The 16,894-nt window shown below is 36.9% G+C and overlaps 1 long non-coding RNA gene and 1 pseudogene across 1 annotated transcript; both read left to right on the top strand.

Annotated features, from left to right (window-relative positions):
- The first annotated feature begins 8,787 nt into the window (after positions 1 to 8,787).
- On the top strand, positions 8,788 to 12,694 carry LOC125804975 (uncharacterized; annotated as a pseudogene).
- A 2,952-nt stretch (positions 12,695 to 15,646) lies between these two features.
- LOC125804951 (uncharacterized) lies at positions 15,647 to 16,339 on the top strand. Its single transcript, XR_007441171.1, has 3 exons — positions 15,647 to 15,691; positions 16,036 to 16,104; positions 16,251 to 16,339. It is a non-coding gene; the product is annotated as an uncharacterized LOC125804951 (long non-coding RNA).
- The last annotated feature ends 555 nt before the right edge of the window (positions 16,340 to 16,894 follow it).

The following is a 16,894-nucleotide window of genomic DNA, read 5'->3' as shown; positions in this document are numbered from 1 at the left end:
TTAAAAATATACTGGAAAGCAACTAAAAAGATGATGACTACAAAAGCACCACCAGCTGATGAAAGTAGCTGTGTTAGTGCTTTAGTGGTGAAGTCTGGATGGGTCATTGTCACTACGCAGGCTGTAATCCTTTGAGAAATTGTTGTTGAGAAGCAGAGTGAAGGAAAATCAGATAAGCACAACAGAAAAAACCTGCTAGAGAGGGAGGAGTCTGAGCTTGTCATTCTGTTTTCACTTTTATGCTGCTTTGGACTGTTATGTGATTTTAAAAAGATTAAATATTCTTTTTTCAACCTTTATCTTATCAACCTTTTTTCTCATGATACCCCAAATTATTGGAGCTGTTCCTGATTGTCTCTGCAAATGCAAGTGGAGACTTGATTGTTTTGTCTGGCTTTGTTTTAACATACCAGATTTATTGTCTTACATTTTTTTGCAATTTTCAGGGTTTAACATATTACACTATTTACATTGCTAGACACATTGTGAAACTTTGTTTTGAAGAGGTGTTAGCTCAATACAGATTATTATTTTATTATTAGCGATTTCTTGGTTGTAATATGACTTGAACAGCATGTTAGTTTAGTGTAGTAAAAAAACAGATATTATTCATTCATTAAATGTTATATGGACTCTGAATGTATTACAGACAATTTACATCAATTAAACATTTTTACATGCATGGTAAATTATTTATCCATGCATTTCTCAGAACCTTAACATCTGGGTACAACCACATTTACACACTGAGTTTCTGTACAGCTGAATTTTTTATTCTATAGTGATATGCAGAAGCATGAGCACCCCGGGTCAAAGTTTGTTACAGTAAAAGGTACAATGAGCATGTGACAGAGCTAATCTCTGCCACTATACCAAAATATGGACATTGTGATTTAAAAGGGATATTTTAGATACAGACATGTGTTTGTTAAACTAATCTTTATTAGTTGATTAGTTAACTGTTTGATGGTTTTGGGGTTAACCACTAACAGGAAGGGAGTAAACCAGGCAAAAAAAGGCATAATATAATTAATATAATACTTACTGTTTGAATATTTGGTATTGTTATTGGCCACAATGTTGTTTAGATGTGCTTTAGCAAACTATCTTTTAACTAATTAATCTAAAAATTAAGGAAAACATACTTATCTGTGATTATTTGTTTGGGGACATGTTCAGTTCCCTTACCCCTTAGGAAGTATCATAGCTTGTAAACATTTTTTTTATAGCAGCTAAGGGTCTTTCATATTTTTTTTCCAGGATTTTTTTCCCATTCTTACTTGTAACTTGTTTTATCGAGATTTTAATAATAAAAAAAAAAAAATTAAACAATTGGAAAACAGACATTTTTATACCTACCTCACATTATATTATCCGTTAAAGTGCTTAACACTTTCAGTACATAATTGTGTTAATTAATTAATGTCTTATTATTAATTAAGTAACTGTTTAGGTGCTGAGTAGTCCTCCCACCCTGAGGGATCACAATTGGCCTTGCTCTGTCTGTGTGGGTAGATGGTGCTCTTTCCCCTCATCACTCTGAGGTTGATGTCAATCAGCACAAGGAACCTGTGAGCTGATGTATTGGAACCGAGTCATTGCGCTTTCCTCCGAAAATCATAATTATTTAATATCTTGGTTTTAAAGAAAGGCTGTGGTCTTTCATTAAAATTAATGATAAAAATAGCAGACATAACTTAAGATGTTTGGCATTTCTAAAATGTGTCCTTTGGATTAAAGTGCGTTTATATAGCACATCAGAAGACACAGAATATGTTTTTAACTTAACTTAAATCCAACTGGGTGCACTGCTCACTTACAGGACTTTAAAGTGCTTGAAAAGAGGAACTTACTACACTTAAAACCTAACAAATACACTGCTGACTGCCGTGGCTATGCACCAGCTTTTTACACATAACAGACAAAATTGGTGCAATAGCAACTACATGGCATAACAGTCAACAATTAAACACTTTTAATAGGTTTGGAACATCAATTATTTTAATAAGCCACAGTTTAGCATGAAGAGAGGGGCCAGCAGTGCATTATGGGTACTCGTCCAACACACTATGAGCTCTGTCCATTAAGGCTTCATAAAGGCAATCCAGTGAATCGCCATGTCCACTGCTCACAGGCTGATTCTGAATGTTTCTTAATGTATTCTCGGTCATCATCCATTCAACTTTCTCCACAGCCTGCTCTCATAGCTTTTCCTCCAGTATAGCAGAGGTCAAGACAGGTCAGAACCATGCTGCCATCTAGTGTCCATTTATGGATTTTTGATTCTGTTTATCATGTTTTCACTGAAGCTCATTTACACAAACTAATTTTTTAATACAACATAAATGTATCAGTTTCATCTTTTGAACATAAATAAATTCATCACAAGCATAATTCTCCATCTCATTTTAACCATGAACAAAGAAAAATATAATAATTAAAATGAGAAATGTGAGATTCAATTTTTTTAAATTTAAAAACAACATTTCTTCTGCTGTGTTGGTGATAAGATGTTCAGTGATGTATGAGGCCAGTCCAGTACCTGTAGTCTCTTCTTTCACAGCCATGTCTAGTGTGTGCATCATGTGGTTTTGCATTGTCGTCTTGAAAACTAAATGGAAGTGCTGTAAAACAAACAAAAACATGTGGTCCTGAAGGCAGCATATATTGCTCAGTGATCTCAGTGATCTCAGTGTATTTTCCAGTATTAATGCTGCATCACAGAAGAGTACAGAACACCCACATACCATGAGAGAACCTGACTTTTGGACTTCTTGCTGGCATCCATTTCTTCCAAAAAAATATTTGTCATGCTAATTTATCTGACAGCAATACACTCTGTGCGTCACTTCTGCACATGGTTAATGTACGTTTTTTTTCCTGCACTCATCAGCATTTGTGAGATTTTTAACTTATTACTGGTCCTAAATTTCTTCTGTCCCAACTTTTGTATGTGAACCTTTTAAAATTTCATGATTTTCTTCATAAATTTGTCATAAAATGTTATTGTAGTCTTTATCCAAGTAAAGGGTATTGACAAATATAATGTGTCTAAAATAAAAACATAAAATATATATATGATCATTTAGTGCAACCATAAAAACCTCATAGTGTTAGAGGATAAAGTATGTGAACCCTTGAGTAAACTACCTCAAAAAGCTAATTGAAGTTAAATGTTAGCATACCTGGAGTCTTGTTAGGGTGTCATTTCATCATCTTTTCATTCATTATAAAATGTCTTATTGTGGTCTCTAATATGAATGAATGCTATGTAAGCTGGTTCTTGTGAAAAAACAATGCTTTAGCCCGGTGGAGAAGTGGGCTGGAAAAAAACCCCACAAAAAAAATCAGCTCTTGCTCATGAATATTCATATATGCAACCATATCGCCCCTGATTGGCTAAAAGCACTGCAACATTTGCTGCTACACCCCTGCTGAGAAAAAAGAAGAGATAACAGAACAACCGTTTCCTTATCATTTTAAAATGAACTTTTCAGATAAGTAATATTTGCTTATCATTGTAACTTTTCTCATAAAAGAGGTAAACGTTTTTAGCAATCATCATGCTTTCAAGTTGTACAAACAATTAGAAACATTTTAAAATAAAGACATTTTTACACTAATAACAGTCTTTGCAATGTAAATGCAAAGTGCAGTTTAGCCATTGACCAAGCACGGTTCGGTTAAATCGTGCTGTTATCTCCTTTCTGATGAGACGTGTTGCTGCCTGGCTTCAGCGCTGTCTTGTGGGCGGTCGCGAGCCGAGGTCGGAGAGGCCATGAATACTCATTAACGGGTTGAAATTGACACGGGTGTTTTTCCTTATTTTATTTTTTTTTATATATTTCTCTTAGTATCTATTGCTAGCAATGGAGGTAAAGGAGGAGTTTAATGTGCAGTATGCATATACAACTCAGAAAGACCTATTATATTATATTATTTAAAGTGGATTTTAGCAGGAGTGTGAACTGAAACAACTTTCACTGATAAACACTCTAACTTTGCCCTGCACAAGATGGATACATGCATTTAAGCCATGCCTCTCCAAATAGAGCTTTCAGAGGGCCTACAATTAAAAATGATTACAATCTGATTTCAGAAACTTTAGAAATTCACCAGTCTACTGTAGGAAAAACAGATTTGAGACTGTGGCTACTCTGTCAGTCCAGTTAAAATGACCCCAGGATTACAATTAAGATTTATTAGTGAGGTGAAGAAACAAATGTATGCAGAAAAACAAAATGTATACACACTTTTTATTATCACTGTTTATTAACAAATTAAGTAAAACTGAACAGATAAAACAGCTGGTGTTCATAATTTTTGCAATCAAATAGAAGTCAAAGTTAATGAGGAAAACACTGTACTTTTTTTTTGCTTTCCATGCTTTCCCAACGTTTTCCTGATATGAGGTTATATGTGTAAAGCACTTTATGGACCTGGTTTTTAACTCAACCATGTTAAGCAGACTGAAAGCTCTCCACACAACATTTGGTTTAATAATGTGAACCAGTCGTTGGAGCTTTTTTTTTATCCCAAGCTGCATTTTTCCTTTTCAAGCATATGTTTAGTAGAGGGTAATGGAAGAAGGGAGATTTGAAGAGAGCCTTGGATTTAAACTAAGCACATTTCATAAATGCCGGTAATGCTGAAAAAGATATACATGCTTTAAAATATTAATATTGCATTTACCTTAATTCTTGTATTAACATTTTTCATTTGTTTTTTTATAAAGTGAAGCAGAAATCCTTGCCAATACACAACTAGCAATAAGTTTGGGCACCAGAATAATTTTTATGTTTTTCCTTTATAAATTATTGTTTTTTTCAGATCAGCAATTTTAGTTAAACATGTCATATAGCAGATGAACACAGTGATATTTAAGAAGTGAAAAGAAGTTTATAGGATTTACATAAAGTGTGCAATAATTCTTTAAACAAATTAATACAATACTTTGCAATATCCCTTCCCTACATTATATAATTAATAACTGTTACTATTTTTGGTTATTTACCTTTGATTTCCTCAATAAATGTAAAGCTTATTAGTGGCAGATTAAAAATGAAACACTATTGTGGAAAAATGTAAAATGCAATCCAAAGATGTGTTGCTTTTTCACAGGAACATGCAGGATGTGTGTGAAATTACATTGGTTTCACTGCACCTGTTCTCTTTTTTGTAAAAAAATACACAAGAAATTGCATTTTCAAAACCAAAAGCAGAATTGGTATGAAAATTGAATACAACACAATACACCTCAAAATGTAATAATGTGCTCAAGGCACAGCTGCAGAGGCGGTTCTTTAATTAGGCAAACCTAGGCATTTGCCTAGGGCCTCGACCAAATCTGTCCATCCCAGCTACAGTAAATACACCAAAAACAATGTTAATTTGTTACTTATGTAAAGTAAAGAAAAAACATATTTCTATAAAAAAACAAAATAAATATCAGTAGAATACCGAATTAATGTCTAAATACTAATTGTCCAAACACACATACCCCCCAGCTTGCATTGAACTAGTCCATAATATGATGACATAGCAATGTGCGACACGACGTGTTTCCTCTAATTACATCCATGCCAAAGCAAACACTGGTAATTTACACTGATAGTAAATAAACACGAGTGTTACTGATCAAAATAAACGCTTTTTAGGAGAGATATAAGTTATGTGTAAATATTTATAAGACAATACCTGACAAAATCTGTTTTAATGACGTTAATAAACATCACTGTGACAGCGCTAGTCACAGTTTCACTGCAGCAAAGGACCAGGATGTGAATCACTTATCTAACTAGCCTTTACTGATTTCTGCCCCCAATAACCCTTTCAATAACCTCTAATAACCTTTAACAGTCTTCAGTATCCCTTTAACAGTTTAACCACTAAACCTAGTAGATATAATTCTGAGGTTAGCAGCGCTAACTGACCTGTTTATAATGTAATCCGAGCAGTGACTCCGTGACGGCTGCTCTAAACAGCTGCTGTTAGCTGCTTGGGCTGAAAGATGAACTGTAGAGAGCTGTATTATCCATTAAGTGGGGTTAAAACCTTTATTTCCTACACAGATGAACTGTAAAAAAACGCTCCAGACTGACAATGGCTACGTCCGAAATCGCATACTTAAGCAGTACGTACTGTTTTGGGGGTGAGTACGCACTGCTCGCCCGGTAAAGCAGTATGCTCTTTGAGTACGCGAGTGGGTAAGTATGCACCACCTCGGACGCACTACGCCGGCCATTTTACCAACATCACGTGACGCACTACGCCACTCCAACGTCACGTGACGCATTACGCCACTACACAACCAAAAAAAAAAACCTTTAGTCACTTGCAGCACCAGATCCATATAATTCAGCATTTTTTTTACTCTTTAACGCCACCTACCTGTTTTTTTTGGGATGTATCCTGATTTAACATCTTTACGGCGTCGAGCGGCTGCTCAGAGAAGAAACATTCTGAGGAATTTATTGAATTTTTACCTCAGAAACAATGTAAGTGCAATAAAGTCTTCAGGAAAAGCCAGCTAGTTAATCTAGATAGGGTTAGTAATATTAGTTAACTACTATTCACACACAGTTATTGTGATTACATAGTAAAAAATGAATTACATTACATTAGACAGCTAAAACAAATAAATAAAAAAAGAAAGAAAGAATTTTTTTAACACAGAAAAATGCAGTAAAGTCTACAGAAAAAAACAGCTAGTTAATCTAGTACTATTACCTATTTACACACACAATTATTGTGATTACACAGTAAAAAACTCAATTACAGTACATTCAATTACACAGCTAGAACAATAAAAATTACATTTTAAAATTACATTTTAATAACAGTTAATAACAGTTAAATGATCAGAAATATAAAAAGAACAGTAGCTTAATTGAGGATGTGTAAAGCAATTTATTTTTCTTACAAAAATGAAAACAATAAAAATTACATTTTATTAAAACATATAAACAGAACAATAAATATTAAGTAAAGTAAACATAAGTTAACTAAACTATTTACATTTATTTACAGCATGGGAGCCTGACTTGATATTGTTTTTCTATATTACATTTTATAAATACACAGTGAGTCGTAGATACGTAACGTTACATGAAGGTTCTACATCGGCGCGTGTACCATGTGGTTTGTTAGCTTCTAGCTAGTCATACTGGCGTATTTTTTTAGATGGATTCTAAGGCATAATTGCATCCAGTCTTGTCTAACTAAAACTTTAGTAATCTTACCTTCTGTTTTATGGGTTAAATGTGCTACCAATTAATGTTGCCACAGATAAACTCTCATAGCTAGTAGTGAGCTAGGCATCAGTTTTGTTTTTAAGACATAGCTAGGGGTTTAAGACATAGCTAGTCAGCTAACCTAAAAAACAGTTTACTGTCTATACAAGAAGTTAATTGGCTAACAAGATAGCAATATAACCTAGCTAACTAAAACTTGGTTCAAAGTCTTAGTCCTACAAATAAATCTTTGAAGATATCAATGCTTAATCCTCCTATTATGTTCATTTGTTAGGAATAGCAATGGTATTCCCGGGTTAATTTGACCTGGTTCATTTTTAATTATCCAAAAGCTGTCTGAAACCAAAATAATCCAAACCAGAAGAGTAAATATTTTATAACTAACTCCATTGCTAATTGTTCTATCAATATTTAGTGCAATAGTGTTCCCTACCTAAAGAGGTAATAGGTTAATTAAGATAATTAACTTGTTTTTCATTAAAAAAAGTTTTTTTATGTTTCACTACTTTATTACTTTTGAACGACCAACATAACCAACACAATACATAACGTTGAAACACATAACAATTTCGGTTTAGTTTTTGTTTTTGCAGGGGGTGGTTGCAAATGAATTAACCATTTTCATGTTATATGTTGATTACACAAATAAAGGCAAGCAGAAGACGTTTCATACAGAAAAAAATACTTTTACTATTTTACTAAATGGGTCAGTTTGACCTGTAACGTAACAGGAGGGTTAAGTCGATGCACATTTATTACCTTTTTATTGAATGTAGTTACAATTAATGTGCACCGATATAGTAATTGTAAGCTCACGTTGTGTTTTGTTGCTTTCTGTTTTACAGTATCCAACATATGTCCAGGCCACTCCTGACCCTTCACGGTTTTGCCAGTGTGGTGTCTTCAAATGCCCCTGCTGCAGTTTTGACACTGACCAGCGATTTAAATTCAGCCTACATCTACAAAACCACATCAAACTAGCAGTAGAGCATAACGGTATGGGGGAAGTATTTCTTTAAACAGAGAGAGATATTCATTTTATTGGCTATAACGAATAAAAATGTAAATGTATTATCTTGATTCAGCAAATGCACTTACATCTTACACTCAATTGATGGGCAGAATGAGTTGAAGAATATTAATATTTATAGGCTAAATTGCATGTTGTGTGAATTTTGGTCTTACAGGTTCCTTCATCTGTAAATGCAGCAATAATTGCAGACCCACAGCACACTTTCATTGTGTCTATTGCACCCAGACAATAATACGCAAAGACCAGTTCAGACATCATGTGTCTCTGTGCAGCAGTGCAACCAAGACCCCTATAGCAGAAGTGTTTAATCCACAGACTGTTGCTGCTTCTGATGCATGTCCAGCTCCCCCTCCGCCAGCTACTCCTGATACACCTTCTCCCAGTTCTGGTCTTGCATCCTCTGTGCCACTTCCACCTCCGCCACCACCGCCGCCACCACCACCTCCACCTCCGCCACCACCTCCACCACCTCCACCTCCGCCACCACCTCCACCACCTCCACCTCCGCCACCACCTCCACCACCTCCACCTCCGCCACCACCTCCACCACTCCAGAGAGAGAAGAAAGCTACAGTGATGTGTAGTCACTGTGGAATCATCCTTAATAGACGAAACCTACGACTGCACATCCTAAGACGACATGCTCCTATAAAATCAGACATAACAGCCAGGAACCACCTCAGTGCTCATTGTGTTGACTACAAAAATGGTATGTTTGCAGTCTCAAAGTCTTTCACGGCACCCAGCACACCAATACATGTCATTAAAAGGACATGGGGTCCTGACCAAAAAATTAAATGTGAGATGGACATCTGCAGAATTAATGCAGACTGTGCAGAGAGATCAAATCTCCGTCCATTTGAGTGCCACCACATTCAATCCCTCACGTACTGTCCACCATCCGAATCAGACACTTCATCTCTCACAGAAGACATTGTAGATACTATGGTGCGAGACAAGTTGTATGGTGAGGATAAAAAACAAAAATGGTTGGCACGTCAGCAAGAGGCAAATGATGCGGGAGCCAAGTTATCATGTGTGGTGACTGTGTGTGGACCTCCCTCCAAAAAGTATGTTTCTGTGTTTGAGGGAAAGATATCGTATTATAGCAGACTTGGTAGAGTCATGGTCACATATGACTCTAAAAACATTTCATGGCATTGCCCATGTGCAAGACCAAGACAGTCCTGCATCCACAAAATGATTGCCAAGTGGCATTTATTTGAAACTGACCCCACACTCTTCAGAAGAACCAGAAGTGTGGAAGAAAACTTAACGCAACATTTTCCCACTGAAGTTGAAGGCACTGATCAAGCCGAACAGAGCCAATACCCACCTGAGGGCAAAAATCTTTTAAGGATGGTTCAGTACATTTTTCACAAGAAGAAACTGCCTGCAGTGCTACCCCCAGATGTGGTCAAGACCATCAATTTTCCTGAGCATTTCATACCATCAGAAACCTTCTGCACAGAATGTTTAGAGCATACTCCTCTAAGTGAACCACTGCTCATATCATCAAAGGCCAAAATCTTGACCGTCACAGATGTGATAGAAGGTATGTTGTTTGTCACACAATTTTAATAATTCACTTCTATACTGTAGGGATTGTTTCAGTCTTAATTTTCACTTGTTACATTTGTTGTCTAATTAAGGAGGCAAAATGCACTGATTTTAGTGTTAGACATTTCATGCATTAGCAGTGATGAATACATTTAACCTTTACAGTCACTTGTTTTTGTCAGGTCTTTTGTCTGTCTGCTTCTCATGTCTGTGTTATTCTCAGGTCTGTGTTGCATTCCCAGTGTTTTTCCACTCACCTGTGTTCATTTGTAGCTCCGCCCCTTCGTCCCAGGTGTTTCCTGTTTCCTGTGTGTGTGCACCTCTATTTAAGGTCAGTGTTCCATTTCCCAGGTGTCGATCCTTGTACGTTTATCGTCTGTCAGTGCTCCATGTTTTCCCCAGTTTCCTCAGTCCTGTTTTCAGTAAATCCATGTGTATTTTGTATTTGTTTTCGGTAATAAACCCCATTTGGTTTGCATTTGCGTCCGCCTCCGCGTCCTCCCTGCACCCGCACATGACAGTTTTCATTAGGAATTTCTACATACAGCAAATTGTGCTACAGATGTGGCATGGTATATCGATACCAGGAATGGTCTGTTGGCGTCCATAATTTTGATGACCACATACTTCTGTCCATGTACATGTGCCATTTCTTACGCAACAGTCTTCAGGTATGAAACATGTAACATATATAAATGGTTATTTAAAATAATAATTTTTCAAGTTTTTCAATTTCGAACATTAATTTGGCAGACGCACCAGGCTGTTGGTAGTGCCATTGAAGTGTTGGAGAAAACCTCTGGTAAAACCTATCCTTCCAAGCAAAGGATCCTGCATGCCTACTTGAGCTTTGAAGCACTCTCAGACCTCACTTACACATATTCATGTGTATCGTGTGGTTATCATCCAGCAACTGTTGTGATGGACCTTCATAAGAAGGGTGTTTTTAGCATGCCTGGTAAGTTATAATTTATTATCAGGCACCACTGTTTTACCATATTTATTAGGTAAAACTTGTTGACAAATTACTATTTGTCTTTGTTTGTTTGTTTGTTTGTTTGTTTCTTTAGTAAGCAGCATTGAGGAACCGCCACAGAACTTTGATGGCAAAGTGAATGCTAAGGATTTCTGGGAAATGGTTTCTCTTGAAATGATCAGTCGTGGGTTTGTTTTTGCAAAATTGCCTTCAAAATTATTCAAACTCTGTAGCAAAGTAGGTCCATTAGCAAAATATACTAAGTCACAGCTGAAGAGCATTAACTATAGAAGAAGTAGGCTACAGTCCATAACAATAAAAGGGTGCTCTGCTAAGTACTAAAGATTGTTATGAAGGGGTTAAATAATCTGGGATCTGGGATTGCAGTCTATAAAATGTAAATTTTGTGTAAGTTGGAGAAAACACTTTTTACAGTAGTTTTGTTGGGTTATTTAAAAATTTAGTTTATTACTAACTAATTAATACAGTTGTGAGTAGGAATTACTGTATTCTAAGCTTTGATTTATTGTTTATCATAAAATGATGCACTGTTGTTATTTCATCATTTAAAGGTCCTAAGGCAAATCCTTTTGTGGTCCATCCCAGTTACCATAATTGGGCACCGTGGATTGGTCCTCACACTAGAGGTTCGGATTTTGTACTCACAGAGTACAAACACAGAGTACAAAAAAGTCCATTCTCCTTATAGTGCAGTGAAGGAAGCAGAGTTTGACCTCACAGAGGACCGACTGACCGATGAACTTCTTAAGCTCAAGGTTATTTAGTACTCAAATCAGCATCTTCCTATTCTGTCATAGGTGTGTGTTACTAAAGCGTACTAAACAAACTACACTTGTTTTATTATAGATGGAAGTTGTGCGTTCTCTGTGCAAGCAGTGTGGCATAGACCCCAAGGGCTCACGGATGGACTTGGTTGGAAGACTGCAAAATGAAATGAAGAACAGAGCAAGTTATGACAAGGTGTTTTCACAGATCTGGGGACCTTCTGGTAAGCTGTGTTCTGTTACAACTCATACAAACAATTGGTTTACAGGTCTTTGTTGTGTAACATTTTTTCTTTATTTAAAAAATGTTTTTTTTGTGTGATCTGTGGTTTCCTGTAACAGGTGGATGGGCTGTGGTCATCTGTCCTTGTGCTGTGGTGTACAGTGTAAAATTTAACATAAGAGCTGAGAGCCCAAGGGACTTTGCTGATCTGTTGCTGTATGATTTTGCCAGAGGGTTGGCTACACATACAAATTTACGCAAACCGGAAACATTGCCTTTCAGTCCTTATGAGTGTAGACTGCTTGAACCCACTGAAGAAAACATCACACTTGCCACTACTGGGCAGATAAAAGTAAACTTGCCGTGGCTGGTCAACAAGAAGCCTGTACCTGATAAAAATGCCCACCCTCTGACTGGATCATCTAAGCATTATGCTCTTTATGATAGATTTCATGAGGCTAACTCCAAAGATGTCCGGGAGGTCTTGCGCAAGTTGGAACTGGTCCCAGAGTTATGTGGTTGGGTCAACAGCCAATGTGCCAAACAGCTCTTCTCCGGAATGAAGAAAAACAATCATTTTCTAAATATGATGACTCCCTCGTCACACGTCTTTTTGATGCGAAGCATTTTGAATCACTACAACAACTATAGGAATTTAAAAACATTAGAAAACATGAAGAAGAATTTGGGCATTGGACTGGACATACAATTGAACACTACGGTCAGACAGTGTTGGGTATGTATTTATGAATTTCACAGTTTTTTTTTTCATTTCATTTTTTATGGGTGATTTAATAAGATATTTCATTTTAATGTGAAAAATCTTTCATATCTGTATGAAACATTGCTCAGCATTTGTGTTGAAATGAGAAATGTATACAGAACAACATAATAACTCTTGCAGCAGCAGCAGAAGCTCCAGCTGATAGAGCAGCAGCAGCAGAAGCTCTAGCTGATAGAACAGCAGCAGCAGAAGCTCCGTCCGAAGGAGCAGCAGCAGCAGCAGAAGCTCCAGCTGAAAGAATGATTCAAGCTGCTGCACCAGTCCATGTACCTGTGCCATCCACTGGTATGACCACAATATATGATTCTGTAGTCCTGTTTGTACTTTAATATGTTTTATACTTTTCATTATTTTCATGAATGTTTTCACAGGATCAGCAGGGGATATAGTAGTGTGCAATGATGACTGTTGGGGACTATCGCATCTGGACCACATAAGTGCCAAACTCGCGACTGGGGACTTGGAGGTGCATGTTTTACAGGGGGATATTTGTATATGCTTATTGCCTGCTACCAGGCCCTTCCTAGTTACAAAATATCAGGGTAGTATTATAACAGTAATATATATTTGTGTTTGTCCTAATTTGATGGTATCTGATTGTGTTCTTAACCATGTATCTTAAAATGTGCTCTTTGTGATACACATGCAACATTTTTGTCTTTGTCCTTTCTTTTGTACATGTGTGCGTGTATATAGAAAAGGCTTGCTTATGTGCTGGATCCCACAAAAAGATGGGACTTCCTGACCTTAGGATTAAAGCAACAGTTGGAAGCAAAAGTTAGTAAATAGCTATTATGTCATCCCACAATGTTTCTGAATGGATAGATTTTACTCAGTTTTTACATCTTCTCTTTCTCTCTTTCTGGTACAGATTGCCAACTGTTGCTTTGAGATGGTCTGCAGGTTTGCCAGGGAAAAGGTCTGTAAAGAGCAATTTGGTTACAATACACACAGTAACGTATCTTTACTTAAAAATAGTAAGACTTGCTGTTTTAATTTAAGTTTATGTTATCAAGGAAAAGATGTTCACGCAGTGGATGCCTACGTTGTTGCCACCTGGCATCCACCTTGCCAACAAGACCCTTTTCTTGCTCTTCCTGTGAGTGGTGCATTGACATATGCAAAACATGCGGTTCTTTTTATGTTTAGTAGTTGTGTATGAAGTATACAATACCTGTTTTATGGTAACCTTGGAGCATAAAGATATATACTTAATGTTTCAATTGACACTCAAAGGATGATGCTGCATTCAAAGACTGCATCCTGTGTGGAAACCTGGACACTGGTTCCTCTGCGTAAGTATTTCAATATATTTGTTGGGTCACTTTCTTGTTTGCAACTGAAACATGTATTCATTCATACATGATGCACTTGTGTTCTCTAAAAGTAAACAATTGTTTCTGTGAACACTGATGTAAATTCATGCATTGTTGCTAATGGAACAGTTCTGTGCCAAAAATGTCTACAGAAATGATGTGAGCTTGATTCAGCAGTCAGACTGAACCACAAAATCTGGTTCACACAAACACTCATTTCTTTGATTAATAATTTCCCCTGTCATTGTTTAGTGTTTGCTTGAATTAGTATATTTACAGGTTCATCCTTTCACCATGGCTTGCATTTGTGAATCAAAAGTGTAGATTAACCTTCACTACATTACAGTCAGTTTGTGTACTTCTCAGGTCCTGATGCCGAAACTTTTTAGGATTTGTCAGCTCGACTCAGCTAACCCTACTGGTTCTGGAGACACGAGCAGTTTGACTATTTTCAGGTTTAATGTTGACAAAAAAGTAGCTGTTCATTGTTCTATATGGCCACCATTGTATTAAACCAAGCAGCTAGTCATGCAGACCGCTTCTACAAACATTAGTGAAAGAATGGGTCTCAGGAGCTCAGGGAACTCCAGCACTGTGGTAACGTGATAGGCTGCAGCACCTGTGCAACAAGTCCAGTCGTGAAATTTCACTAAATATTCCACAGGCAATTTTCAGTGATATTATAACACAGTGGAAGAGACTGGGAACGACAGCGACTCTGTGCTCTGTCAGTGTAAAATAACAGAGCAGGGTCAGCGGATGCTGAGTTCACCAACTTTCTGCAGAGTCACTACATCACTACACACCTCCAAACTTCATGTAGCTTCAGAGTTCATCACTACACACCTCCAAACTTCATGTAGCTTCAGAGTTCATCATCACTACACACCTCCAAACTTCATGTAGCTTCAGAGTTCATCACTACACACCTCCAAACTTCATGTAGCTTCAGAGTTCATCATCACTACACACCTCCAAACTTCATGTAGCTTCAGAGTTCATCACTACACACCTCCAAACTTCATGTAGCTTCAGAGTTCATCATCACTACACACCTCCAAACTTCATGTAGCTTCAGAGTTCATCATCACTACACACCTCCAAACTTCATGTAGCTTCAGAGTTCATCATCACTACACACCTCCAAACTTCATGTAGCTTCAGAGTTCATCATCACTACACACCTCCAAACTTCATGTAGCTTCAGAGTTCATCATCACTACACACCTCCAAACTTCATGTAGCTTCAGAGATCATCATTACACACCTCCAAACTTCATGTAGCTTCAGAGTTCATCACTACACACCTCTAAACTTCATGTAGCTTCAGAGATCATCACTACACACCTCCAAACTTCATGTAGCTTCAGAGTTCATCGCTACACACCTCCAAACATCATGTAGCTTCAGAGATCATCACTACACACCTCCAAACTTCATGTAGCTTCAGAGTTCATCACTACACACCTCCAAACTTCATGTAGCTTCAGATTAAATCAAGAACAGTAGAGTGTAGAGAGACTCATGGAATGCTAAACGGTGTGCTAAACATAATCAAAAAACAGAGTATACAATGCTAGTCTCATTCGAGTGTTTAATCTTCAATATGTTGTGCATTTCAGTATGGGTTATACATGGCACTCGGTTTCAATAAGGCTTTAAGCTGCATTCTAAACTTTTGTCTTTCGTTTGTTAGCGTGATATCCCACAGCTCCAGAGATGGTGGTGCCGAATTCTTTTAGAGAACATGTCAAATGAAGGGTACTTGCACCTATCACTCAAGCTAAATGTCTTAAGGTTTATACTAGTGCATCTAAAAAAATGTGTATTTGAAAAGTTACTTTATTTTAGTAAATCAGTTCAAAATGTGAAACTCTATGAATTACATAGCGTAATTTATTTATTAGTGTGTTTTCTTTTATTGTTGATAATGTAATGCATACTGCTGTTTGTATACCATTCAAACAAGAACAAGTGGCTTCTCCCAAATCAACACAAAATGACACTTTTAATAATGAATGCAGTCTACTATGCTATGGTTTTACTAATGAATATAATTTGGATTGAGATGTTGAAAAATTAATAGCAACTGTGTTCTATTATAGAATGACTAGCTGTAATGCACCAGAAGAGGCAAGTGAGCAGGATGAGTGCATGAAGAAGGAACCTGCCAGGTGTGGTGGTGTAGTTTGAATCAATGATGGCACATCATAATATATACCAATATAATAGAACGTTTGTTTATAGCAGCTGATAAAGCTTGTAATGTGTTTCGTGGTCCCTTCTTGCATGGTATTAATTTTATTATATTTTCTCTCAGGAAAGTTCAGCGTGTTGAACGTGTGACTGATGAAGGAGATAGAATGGGCCACGTCTCCTTTGACCAGGTGTGTGGGTGTGGATGTGTGGTTTTTATTTCGGGTTAATTTTACTGGGCCGTTTAAAATGTTTTACTGTTGTGGATAGTTTTCCAAAGTCTGAATTGGGCTGAAAAGATAAGTTGACATTATTTGAAATTTCGACTTGACCTAGTGTTGACTAGTCATTTAAAGGGCATTTGAAGCCCACAATCAATTGGAGAGCTATTATTTTTAAGGGATAGAAAAGCAGAGAGCTGTTTTGTTACATTAAGGCAGAGACTAGTCAACAGAATGACACTGACTTGTACAGTCTTCAGGCAAAAATGCAAGCCATTCCTACAGTAATCAGAGATTGGGGATATGATTGAAATAATAAGTGCCAACTCAGATTAGTAGAATACCAAAATAGTAATTGGTTGCAGCCTTAGAATGTTATCTAGTCATTTTTTTAAATTATTATCATTTTCATGAATCAAAATCTACATGCTTCTATGTCTTTCACAGATGCCCCTTATGGTCATTGAGGACTTTCTCATAGACACAGTTCTGGAAGAGGGTGACAAAGCTTTTTTAAAGCTGTCACTGGTTTGTCGTCTCTTCCGGG

Source organism: Astyanax mexicanus, chromosome 11 (assembly GCF_023375975.1).
Source record: "Astyanax mexicanus isolate ESR-SI-001 chromosome 11, AstMex3_surface, whole genome shotgun sequence".
In the NCBI taxonomy this organism is placed as follows: domain Eukaryota; kingdom Metazoa; phylum Chordata; class Actinopteri; order Characiformes; family Acestrorhamphidae; genus Astyanax; species Astyanax mexicanus.
Note: the sequence above shows the minus strand (reverse complement) of the source record. Positions and strands in the feature narration are given on the sequence as shown.